Consider the following 13,006-nt stretch of genomic DNA (forward strand, 5'->3'; position numbering starts at 1 on the left):
ATGGCGAAATCTGCGGTCTGAGGACATCAGGGTATAAAGTATACAAGACCAATGGTGAAGGTACTAAAAGAGCATGCATAATGGCAAAAGCACATCTTAATATATTTATGATTCAACATTTCAGTAACGCAGATACTACGACGGTTAGCTGGGAAGTGAGCGGAAGCAACATCTGGCTAACCTCGTTCTACTTTGCCGGAGACGACACAGGTCCACTGCCGTCGCCGCTAATAAGAAGCCTTGTGGAAGACTGCAAAGCACACAACCGCAAACTAGCCCTAGGAGGTGATGCCAATGCCCACCATACCGTATGGGGGAGCTCGGATATAAACGAACGAGGTGAGTCTCTCTTTAATTATATTATATGTAGTAAGCTTTTAGTGTGTAACAAAGGCAACGAACCTACATTTATTACGCGCAATAGACAAGAAGTTCTTGATATTACGCTAGTTTGTCAAACCCTCTACGAAAAGATGACGCAGTGGAGGGTTCTGAATGAACACTCTTACTCCGATCATCGTTACATAGAAATAAAATTTGGGGGAAAAAACTCACGGGCCCCGCCCGCCAGCAGGAACTTGAAAAAGACCAACTGGCATATATATAAACGGGAACTTAAGGAAAGACTTCCAAACTCCCAAAATATTACTATTGAAGACAGAGAATCATTGAACGAACACGTACAAATCCTTACGGAGGTCTGTAGAACTGCGCTAAACAAGGCATGCCCCTTAATTAAGTATAAGGGGAAGAAAAAGCCGCCCTGGTGGTCAGAAGACCTGTCTACACTAAGAAACGACAGCAGAAGACAGTTTAATAGAGCGAAAGCGACACGAGAGAGTAAAGACTGGGACTGCTACTACACTAAGCTAAAAATTTACAAAAAAGAAGTTAGGAAAGCGAAAAGGTCTGGTTGGAGAACGTTCTGTGGAGAAATCGAAGGAACCACAGAGGCCTCCAGACTGCGTAAAATCCTTTCAAAAAAACACTATACCACCGGATACCTCCAAAAACCGGACAGGAGTTGGACTACTTCGAGTGACGAAACTCTGAAGTTGCTAGTGGACACACACTTTCCCAGCAACGAATCATCTAACGTGTTAATCAACAATGGTACAGAAAGACCAAACTCTGACATTGAAGAAATAATCACTGAAACTAGGATAACCTGGGCAGTGAACACGTTCAAACCATTTAAATCACCGGGCCCAGATGGATTATTCCCGGCCCAAAATACAACATTCACTAAACCACATCATGGAGTGGTTGACGGTCATATTTAAGGCCGCTCTGAAACTGAAAAGTGTCCCATCAACATGGAAAGAGGTAAAAGTGGTCTTTATCCCTAAAGCGGGAAAAAGTTCGCACACGACACCTAAGGATTTCAGGCCAATAAGCCTATCCTCCTTTCTGCTAAAAACATTAGAAAGAATTTTAGAAGAGCATATTAGGGCTAACATCAGCCCTTATAAGCTCAGCATCTCACAACATGCGTACTGTAAAGGGAAATCAACCGAAACAGCACTTAACTCACTTGTTACAGAAATCGAGAAGTCATTGTATAATAAAGAATTCACACTGGTAGCTTTCCTAGATATCGAGGGCGCATTCAACAACATCCTACCGGATACCATAATAAAGGCACTGACGGACTTCGGGATCTCTAGCGCTCTGGTTGAGTTCATCAAAAACATGCTCTTGAGCAGATTTGTGATCGCAACCCTAGGGGACTCAGAGATCAAGAAAAAAGTTAGCAGAGGAACACCTCAAGGCGGTGTGCTGTCCCCTCTCCTATGGGTGCTGGCACTAAACTCATTGCTAAAGAGCCTAGAGGAGAGAGGACAACACGTTGTAGCCTATGCGGACGATGTTGCATTGGTAGTAAGGGGGAAATTTCCCAATACACTCATAGAAGTCATGCAGAATTTACTAAACATGGTTGAAAACTGGTCAAAAGCAAACGGGCTAAGCGTCAACCCCAATAAAACTGAACTCATCCTATTTACCAGGAAACACAAAATTCCAAATATAATTCCTCCGACTCTAGGTGGAACGGCACTGTCATTCAGTGATGAGGCCCGCTACCTAGGTCTAATACTAGACCGAAAGCTAACATGGAAGGCAAATGTCGAAGATAGAGTAAAAAGGGCGACAATAGCACTATACTCTTGTAAACAGCTAATAGGACTAAGTTGGGGTCTCTCCCCATCTATCGTATACTGGCTTTACACGGCAATTGTCAGACCAATCCTAACATACGGCATATTAGTATGGTGGCCAGCTTTAGATAAATTGTACGTCAAAAGAACAATGGCACACGTACAAAGAATGGCCAGTCTTTGCATCTGCGGGGCCCTCAGAACCACACCCACAGATGCACTAAATATTATTCTTAGCATTTTACCAATAGAGCAGTACGGTAAGCAAACAGCTGCCAAAGCAACTCTCAGACTAAGAGAAATCGGCCTACTCAGAACGTACCAAAGAGGGCACTCCTCAATTTTGGAACAATTCCCCTGCATTCCCAGCACAACGGATTTCTGTAAGACCAAGGACATCAATTTCGATAAATCCTTTGTCACAGTATTTCCTTCCAAAGAGGAATGGGATAACGGGCTCATTGTCAAGATAAATGACTTAAACATCTACACAGATGGCTCAAAACTAGACAACCAAGTAGGCGGAGGGGTCTACTCCGACAAACTCGGAGTATGCCAATCATTTCGCTTGCCTGATCACTGCAGTGTATTTCAGGCGGAAGTCACTGCCATAAAAGAAGGGCTTAAAGAGATAAAAACGAGAGTATTATCCGCAAATGAAGTCTTCATTTACTCGGACAGTCAAGCAGCAATAAAAGCGCTGGAATCAAAAACACACTCGTCAAAAACAGTTCTAGAATGTTTTAAACTACTAGATGAAGTATCTAAGTGCTACAAGGTGCACCTTATCTGGGTACCAGGCCACAGAAACATTGCAGGAAATTGTAAGGCGGATGAACTCGCAAGAACCGGTACAACGCTCGGTCTCGAACCGGATAAGGCGCTGATACCCATGCCCATAGCCACTTGTAAATTACTTATAGACAGGGAAACCATCAAACAGGTAAATACAATCTGGCAAAACCTCACAACATGCGAACTAAGCAGACAGACATGGCCGAACTGGAACAGCGGTCGATCGAAGATCTTGCTACGACTCAACAGAGAATCTATAAGAAAAATGATAGGTGTTTTAACTGGTCATTGCTTAATAGGCAGCCACGCTAGAAGGTTAGGACTCCCTTACTTCGATTTCTGTAGAAGCTGTCTTAATACAGAAGAAGAGGAAACAGTCAGACACCTTTTATGTGAGTGTGAAAGCCTAGCTATGAGAAGGCTGCGCACTCTCGATACAGCATTTCTAACCGATGTAGCGGACATAGCCCATCTAAAAATAACGAAGCTCTGCTCGTTTATTAAAGCAACCGGATGGTTTGAAAAGGAACACGTAGAGTAAGGATAAGCTCCAGTGGTATCACAATGGACCTGCTGAAGGTCTAAGTGTGTCTTGCGACAACCACCCTACCTACCCTACCTACCTACTTTGCTGTCCGAGAACAGTTCAGTAAGGGTAGACAAATAGACGGTCTCCAACAAAAATTCTTTCTCGAATCACAGTTTGGTCCTTTACGAGCTGTATCAGAGGATGGACACACTCTTACCGTTTCGAAACCCATTAAGGACTAATTGGAAAAACTTCAAAAAGTGAATAATAGGTTAGGAAGAATTCCGATAGTCAAATCACTCTGACGGAAAACCTTGAGAGTAGCGTTAAAAAATTGGAGAAGACATACAGTAGGGTCTTCAAAACGTCGTGTCCAATTACATATTGTAAAAAATCTTATCCTCCTTGGTGGAGCAATGAGCTCTCGAAATTAAAGGAAAAGACTTGATCAAATTTTAATCTCAGTTACTTAACAGGCAATTGGTAACTGTAAAGAGAAAGTCGGAGACAGAACAAAAAGGCAACTGGGGCCACCAAGAAGGGCCACTTGAGAGATTTTTGTTATTCTACCGAATCTACCAGAGATTCTCCGAGGCTCAGCCATATTTTGTCCAAAGACCATTCAATGCTTCTTGGGTCAAGAAACCAGATGGCACTAGGACTGCTACGGCAGAAGAGTCTCTAGAACTTCTATTAAACACTCATTTTCCGAGATGTAGCACCCACGATGGAGGATGGTTCCATATGTAGAAGTCCACGCAAAGGGGAGAATAACTGATGGCCATTCACTTGGGAGTGGCCAGGACGATTCTTTTGCATAGGGTTCAACCAGTTCACAATTCCCGGGATTAGCCCAAGTATCTGGGTATCTTCCCAACACTCGTTCAGGAGTGAGCTTACGTGAGAAGGCGAGGCATTCCAGGGTAGCTTTTTGTGCGCTAGGTTTGGGACCCGGTGTCGGATTCCTTGTGGGAGAGACACTTCGTCGCCAAGTACTGTCGTTCACTCCGTTGTACGAGCGTCTCCCAATACTCCGCATTAAAGCCCGATTTTTTAACATCTCGCTAATTTGCGCTCACGCCCCGATGGAAGAGAAGGACGATGCGACCAAAGATTCCTTCTATGAGCGCTGCCCCCACCACGACATAAAAGTGGTGCTTGGCGGCTTCAAAGCCAGGGTGGGCACGGAGAGAATTTTTGGTCCCACCATCGGAAAATTCAGCCTACACAACGAAACATCCGGTAACAGACAGAGGCTGATCGACTTCGCCGCGGCCTGAAACATATTAGTCTGCAGCACCAGATTCCAGCATAAGAAAATCCACCAAGCAACGTGGCTGTCTCCTTATCGGAAAACGCGAAACCAAATCGATGATGTTGTGATAGATGGAAGACACGCTTCTAGTGTATTAGATGTACGTACGGTCCGAGGACGCAACATCGACTCGGATCAATACCTTGTTGCAGCCAAACTGCGCACACGCCCTTGAGCAGCAAAAAACGTACATCTACCTACGCAAAGAATGTTCAACATCGAAAAGCTGCAATCACAACAGACAGCCAGAAGATTCGCCACTCGACTCTCACTCCTGCTCTCAGAGAGCACTGCCCAACAAGCCGGCATGCACGAGCAATAGAGCAACATTTCTCGTTCCCTACGTACCGCCGCCGAAGAAGAAATCGGGTTCCGGCGAGCCCGAAAAAACAGTTGGTACGACGAGGAATGTCATGCTGCCGCAGAAAGGAAGAATGCCGTTTATAGAGCCACGCTAAGTTTAGATCTAAAAAAGGAAGAAAGACGTATCATCCGACAGAAGAAGAGAGGCCGCAATACGTGAGTGCAAGGAACTTGATATGCTGGCCAATAGGAACGACGCCTGAGAATTCTACCAGAAAGTTCGGCGGCTTACAGAAGGTTTCAAGACCGGGGCGTTTTCTTGTAAGAACAAAGACGGCGATCTGGTGACTGACATCCAGAGAATATTTAAATTATGGAAGGAACACTTCTAGAACTTGTTAGATAGTGATAGCTGCGCATGTCACAGAGAATGTTAAGATCCCGATACCCCAATCGTTGACGACGGAATTGTGGTTCCGCTACCCGACCATGACGAGGTGAGAATAACGTTAACGCGGCTAAAGAACAACAAAGCCGCGGGCGCCTACGGACTGCCGGCTGCGCTAATCAAACATGGCGGTGTGGAGCTGGTAAAATGCATGAATCAGCTCGTATGCAAAATTCGGTCGGATGAAAGCAGGGAGAAAGAAGGGAGATTCTACAATTTGTGCCAATTACCGCGGGAGTAGTCTTCTAAATATCGCCTATAAGGTACTAGCGAGCGTATTGTGTGAAAGGCTGAAGCCCACCGTTAACCAACTGATTGAACCATATCGGTGTGGCTTTAGACCTGGAAAGTCTACCATCGACCAAATATTCTCAATACGCCAAATCTTGGAAAAGACCCATGAAAGGAGAATCGACACACACCATCTTTTCGTCGACTTCAAAGCTGCATTCGACAGTACGATGTCGTGATGTCTGAATTTAGTATCCCCGCAAAACTAATACGGCTATGCAAGAGGACGTTGCTGAACACCTGCAGCGCCGTCAAAACTGGGAAGGACCTCTCCGAGCCGTTTGATACCAGATCAGGTTTCAGACCTGGATACTCGCTGTCGTGTGACTTCTTTAACCTGATGTTGGAGAGGATCTTACGAGCCGCAGAACTTAAATGCTTAGGCACAATATTTTTTAAGAGCCTCAAATTTTTGGCCTGCGCTGGTAGGTCTGCCTTCTCCAAACTAGATAAAGAGGCAAGCGAATGGGTCTGGTGGTGAACGAGGACAAAACAAAGTACCTCCAGTCATCAAACAAACAGTCGGCGCACTCGCGTATCGGCACCCACGTCACTGTTGACAGCTATAATATCGAGGTTGTAAAAGACTTCGTATACTTAGGAACCACCATTAACACCGATAACAATGTCGGCCTTGAAATCGAACGTAGAATCTCTCTTGCTAACAAGTGCTACTTTGGACTAAGTAGGCAATTGAGTAGTAAAGTCCTCTCTCGACGAACAAAACTAACACTATACAAGACTTTCATCATGCCCGTCCTAACGTATGGCGTAGAAGCGTGGACGATGACAACACCCGATGAGGCGACGCTTGGAGTGTTTGAGAGAAAGACTCTGTGGAAGATATTTGGACCTTTGCACGTTGGCAACGGCGAATATCGGAGGCGATGGAAAAAGGAGCAGTTTGAGTGGGGAACAGGCAAGGCGTTACAAAAGTTGTAAGAGACTTCGTTTATCTGGAAATAAGCCTTGCTCTCCATTAGAGAATCTCTCTTGCTAATAAGTGCTATTTTGGACTAAGTAGTAAAGTCCTCTCTCGACGAACAAAACTATGACAATATCCTGCATGATGACAATATGTTATGAGGCGTCCCTTGGAGTGCTTGAGGAAAAGACTCTGTGGAAGATATTTGGACCTTTGCACATTGGACCTTCGCAGGCAATGGAACGATGAGCTGTATGAGCTTTACGTCGGCATAAGATAAGAAGAAGAAGATATAGTGTACGAATGTGAACTTCGAAGGCAATACGAGATAAAATATAATAAGACATAGAAAAGAAACACATTTACAAGTATTTTATTAGTCTCTAATACATGCGCATTATCAGAATAGCATATAAACATTTTTTAATGGGGAAATCAAATATTTCATTTGATATTATTTTCCCCTGAGGATGAGGATAGTGATGATGGTAATATGAGTGCTTATAATATATGATAGTCAGCTGTCTTGTAAGGGTGTGTATGTGAATAAACACACATATGCGGCTTTGTAGACAGAAAAATGTGATTCGTTGGAATTGTTCAAGGAATCTAACTCGCCGTTGTCGAACAGTTAGAAAACATACTTACATACATATAAAGGTGCATACATACATATATACGGATGCGCGGCCACTCGACATGACAAAAATTCAAGATTTATCTAATATCGGCAAATAGTTCTACGCGAAATATTCCAATATTGACTATTTTCGGATGGTCGGGAAAATTGGCATAAGGGCGGCTCGTTTTATGAATGAAAGTACTTTGCTCTTAGAAATATGTGCTCGAAGTTATGAATGAACTTTTTTTTTTGTACCATATAATATTCTAAATTGTTCAACGCCGTCGCGACTAAAAGAATCATGGCCGCTGCGACTGCGTCTACGAATGTTCTTGGTTTTTGTAGTCGCTAGGCTTAGATTTTGGGAATGGACGGCATACGCATATTGAGGCATGAAGTGAGTGCGCTGTGTTTGTGTTGTGTTCTAGAATATTTTTGCATGCGTGGTAGCAAAGCGGCCATTGCGCTTCGCATGCTGCTGTTTTTGCACCTAGAAACTATTTTGGTTTTGTAAATTCAATATTCGGAATATCGACTGCTGGAAGACAATAGTACAGGGAAGCAAGAGCAAGAGCAGAAGTGTTTTTGCACTTGTTAGGAAGAAACTCGTGCACTAGTGCGTATGTGTATTTGATTTCTTGTGATGTCCTGTGACATGTGTATGTATATACATAAGTCAATGTTATTGGGGCATACATACATGCATATGTACATACATATGAAAGGAAGATGTTGTCCTTGTGCATATTGGTTTTCATATACAAATGTACATACATACATATGTAATATGCTGTCGAATACATAACCTATAAATTGAAAAACAATATAAAGTAAGTGTTGATTTATCTTAAACCATTATTTTATTTGTGAATGAAAATACTTCCTATTGATATGTACATATTATATTGTCATTCATTTATGTATGTACATATGTAATGAAAAAACGCCATGAATTACTTTCAGAACTTTATTAAAATTTATTCGCGTCGCGCGCATGCATGTGTACATACGTAGACATCACAAAACCTTGGTTCACAAGGCAGTCGCAGAAGCAAACGCAGCGCGCCTTTATCCTTTCTGAATGCATGACTTGACATCAATTCTCGGCGCCACATTTAAAAAATTTTTTTTTTTTTCATTTTACGTATTCGTTTATTATTTTAAAACTAAGAAAATAGTAAATATTTAATTGGTTTAATGTCGAGGTGAGAGATGTGTTGTGTGTTGAGATGAAAGATGTGTGGTGTTTGCAATTTTTGTGTGGGAAAAACTCAGTGTGGTGTCTAGTATAAAGTCAATGTTCTAAAATCCCTTACTACAAACCTCTCAAATCTTCAAAAATAGTAAACAGTAACATTTGCGCCTTCTCATCTCATTAACATTCTGTGTCCATATTTATGTGAGCAGAAAAAAGTCTTGACCTGCCTTATAACACAGCTCATATGCATATCTACATATATATAAGCAATTCAACAGCAAATAGACAAACATATGCAAAAATACTCACTTTATGCCTCTACATGCGTATGTTTCCAAAACTAAAATTCTAAGCCTAGCAACTACAAAAACAAAATGCATTCATAGGCGCCGCTGTAGCGGTCATGATTATTTACCCGCGACGGCGCTGAATAGATTCAAATATTAAAAAGCACAACGAAAAATAAATTCATTGATAAGTTGGAGCTAATATTTCTACGAGCAAAGGACTTTCATTCATAAAACGAGCATTCTCGACCATTCGAAAATAGTCAGTATTCGAATATTTCGCGTTGAATTATTTGCCAATATTTGGTAAATCTTGAATTTTTGTCATGTAGAATAGTCGCGGCTCCATACATATGTATGCATCAATATATGTATGTAAATATGTCTTCTAAATGCTCGACAACCGCAGCTGCTGTGCGTAAAGTGCGCGCATGATTATACAGTTAGTTGCAGAAAGCAGCACAAGTAGCTTATAAAAAAGTTCTGTGGCGGATATTTCAATATTAGGAGAAAATTTCGAAACCAATATTTTATGTTCTCTGATAGTAAATAAATAGTTAATTATGTAGTATATTACTTTACGTATGTAGTTCTTCAGTTGATAAAAAGTGCACAAAAACATATGCATATATAATATCTGCAAGGTCTGAAACTTACTCTGAAATCAGAGTATTTGAATGTATGTACATACTCGTACAATGATGTGCCTATGAATGTGCGCTGGACTTCTTGAGAAGTTTTATTAAGTCGTAACATTTTCTGCTGTGGAAAGTGCACGTATCAGGTCAGTCCATAAGTTGGTGCGTTTTTTAAAGGTGGTTTTAAAATTAATAAAAAATATGTTTAAAGTATTTATTAATCATTAATATATTTTCCTTTATTATTTACAATGGCTTCCCAAGGCTTAGGCAAATTTTTATTGTAATTCCCTGCTCAAAAAATTGTTTGTCCTTGGAGCCAAACTACGCTTCTATATCCTTTTTTATAGCTTCTTTTGAGGAGTAGTTCGTGTTTAACATATGGGATTGAAGTCCACGGAAAAGGTGATAATCACAAGGTGCAATATCCGTGGTGAAACAAAACTTAGCGTCTATTCACTAAAGGCGGTCGATTTTTGTTAAGTGCCTCATTCAGGTTTTATGGCCGATGGGAATAATAATCAGCAGTTATTGTCTGGTTTGGTTCCAGAAGTTCGTAATAAACAATACCGGCCATATCCAACCAAATAGACAGGAGAATCTTCATGGGGTGAAGGCCATCTCTATGGGTCTAACCATTGGCGTTTGCGAACAGGATTATTGTAAAGGACCCATTTTTCATCACCAGTAACGATAGAGTTCAAAAAACTTTAATTTTCAAGCCGTTACAGCAGCTGAGAACACACATTCGCTTTCTCCTGAAGGTTGGCGACGGAAAGTATATGCGGAACCCATTTTCGCAGCTTTGAAACCTTTCCCAACTGAACCAGGTGCCTGTGAACTGTTCCATGCGATGAATTTAACCTCTGAGCTATCATATCGACTGTCAAATTTGGCTCAGCTTCCACGAGTTCGAACAAGGCGTCGGAGTTAAAGACTTCAGGACGACCAGCGCGCGGGGCACCCTCCACGACGCACTTACCACTTCGGAATTTTGAAAACTACTTTTGCTCAGTCCTTACACTCACGGTATCCTCTCCGTGAACAGTGTTTATTGCTGCAGCAATATTTATAAAAAAAATTTCAAAATATGCCTCTTATACTCGTTCGAAGATTCCACTTTATTTTTTAACAACACTTGCATCCGCGATTAAAATCACAATTTGGAATGCAAAATATATCAAAGAAAAAATAAATGGTTCGTTGGGTAGGTAGGTAGGTAGGGTGGTTGTCATAAAGACACACTTAGACCTTTCGCAGGTCCATTGTGATACCACTGGAGCTTATTCTTACCACACGTGTTCCTTTTCAAACCATCCGGTAACGTTAATAATCGAGCAGACCTTCGTTAGTTTTAGATGGGCTATGTCTGCTACATCGGTTAAAAATGCTGTACCTAGAGTGCGTAGCCTTCTCATAGCTAAGCTTTCACACTCACATAAAAGGTGTCTGACTGTTTCTCTTCTTCTGTATTAAGACAGAAATCGAAGTACGGGAGGTATGACCCTCTAGCGTGGCTGCCTATTAAACAATGACCAGTTAATACACCTATCATTTTTCTTATAGATTCTCTGTTAACTCTTAGCAAGATCTTCGATCGACCGCTGTTCCAGTTCGGCCATGTCTGTCTGCTTAGTTCGCATGTTGTGAGGTTTTGCCAGCTTGTATTTACCTTTTTGATAGTTTCCCTGTCTATAAGTAATTTACAAGGGGCTATAGGCACGGGCATCAGCGCCTTATCCGGTTTGAGATCGAGTGTTGTACCGGTTCGTGCAAGTTCATCCGCCTTGCATATTCCTGCTATATTCCTGTGACCTGGCACCCTGATAAGGTGCACTTTGTAGCACTTAGATACGTCATTTTGTAGTTTAAAACATTCTAGAACTGTTTTTGACGAGTGCATTTTTGATTCAAGCGCTTTTATTGCCGCTTGACTGTCCGAAAAAATGAAGACTTCATTTGTGGATAATATTCTTTTTTTATTACCGAAAGTCCCTCTTTTATGGCAGTGACTTCCGCCTGAATGGTCAGGTAGGCGAAATGATTGGCATACTCTGAGTTTATCGGAGTAAACCCCTCCACCTACTTTATTGTCCAGTTTTGAGCCATCTGTGTAGATGTTTAAATCATTTTTCTTAACAATAAGCCCGTTATCCCATTCCTCTTTGGAAGGAAATACTGTGACAAAGGATTTATTTCAACTGATGTCCTTGGTCTTACAGAAGTTCGTTGTGCCAGGAATGTAGGGGAATTTTTCTAAAATTGAAGTGTGTAGTCTTTGGTTCGTTCTGAGGAGGCCGATTCCTCTTAGTCTGAGAGTTGCTTTGGCAGCTGTTTGCTTACCGAATCGCTCTATTGGTAAAAGGTTAAGCATAATATTTAGTGCATCTGTGGGTGTGGTCCTAAGGGCCCCGCAGATGCAAAGACTGGCCATTCTTTGTACATGTATCATGGTTTTTTTAATATATAATTTATCTAAAGCCGGCCCCAATACTAATATGCCGTATGCTAGGATTGGTCTGACAATTGCTGTGTAAAGCCAATATACGATAGATAGGGAGAGACCCCAACTTAGTCCTATCAGATGTTTACAAGAGTATAGTGCTATTGTCGCCTTTTTTACTCTATCTTCGACATTTTCCTTCCAATAGTCTTCTGTCTAGTATTAGACCTAAGTAGCGTGCTTCGTCACTAAGTGACAGTGCCGTTCCACCTAGAGTCGGGGGAGCTATATTTGGAATTTTATTTTTCCTGGTAAATAGGATGAGTTCAGTTTTATTGGGGTTGACGCTTAGCCCATTTGCTTTTGACCAGTTTTCAACCCTGTTAAGTAAATCTTGCATGACTTCTGTAAGTGTATTGGGAAATTTCCCTCTTACTACCATTGCAACATCGTCCGCATATGCTACGACATGTCTCTGCTCTAGGCTCTTTAGCAAGGAGTTTAATGCCAGCACCCATAGGAGAGGGGACAGCACACCGCCTTGAGGTGCTAACTTTTTCCTTGATCTCTGAGGTACCTAGGGTTGCGATCACAAATCTGCTCGAGAGCATGATTTTGATGAACTCAACCAGAGCGCCAGAGATCCCGAAATCCGCCAGTGCCTTTATTATGGTATCCGGTAGGATGTTGTTGAACGCGCCCTCGAAATCAAGAAAGGCTATCAGTGTGAGTTCTTTATTATAAGTGAGTGCTGTTTTAGTAGATTTCCTTTTACAGTACGCATGTTGTGAGATACTAAGCTTATTAGGGCTGATGTTAGCCTTAATATGCTCTTCTTTTATTCTTTCTAATGTTTTTAGCAAAAAAGAGGATAGGCTAATTGGCCTAAAATCCTTAGGTGTTGTGTGTGAACTTTTTCCCGCTTTAGGAATAAAGACAACGTTTACTTCTTTTCTTACTGATGGGAAACTTTTAAGTTTCAGAGCAGCCTGGAATATAGCCGTTAACCACTCCATAATGTAATTGAGTGAATGTTGTATTTTGGGCCGGGAA

Source organism: Anastrepha obliqua, chromosome 6 (genome assembly GCF_027943255.1).
Source record: "Anastrepha obliqua isolate idAnaObli1 chromosome 6, idAnaObli1_1.0, whole genome shotgun sequence".
Taxonomy (NCBI): Eukaryota; Metazoa; Arthropoda; class Insecta; order Diptera; family Tephritidae; genus Anastrepha; species Anastrepha obliqua.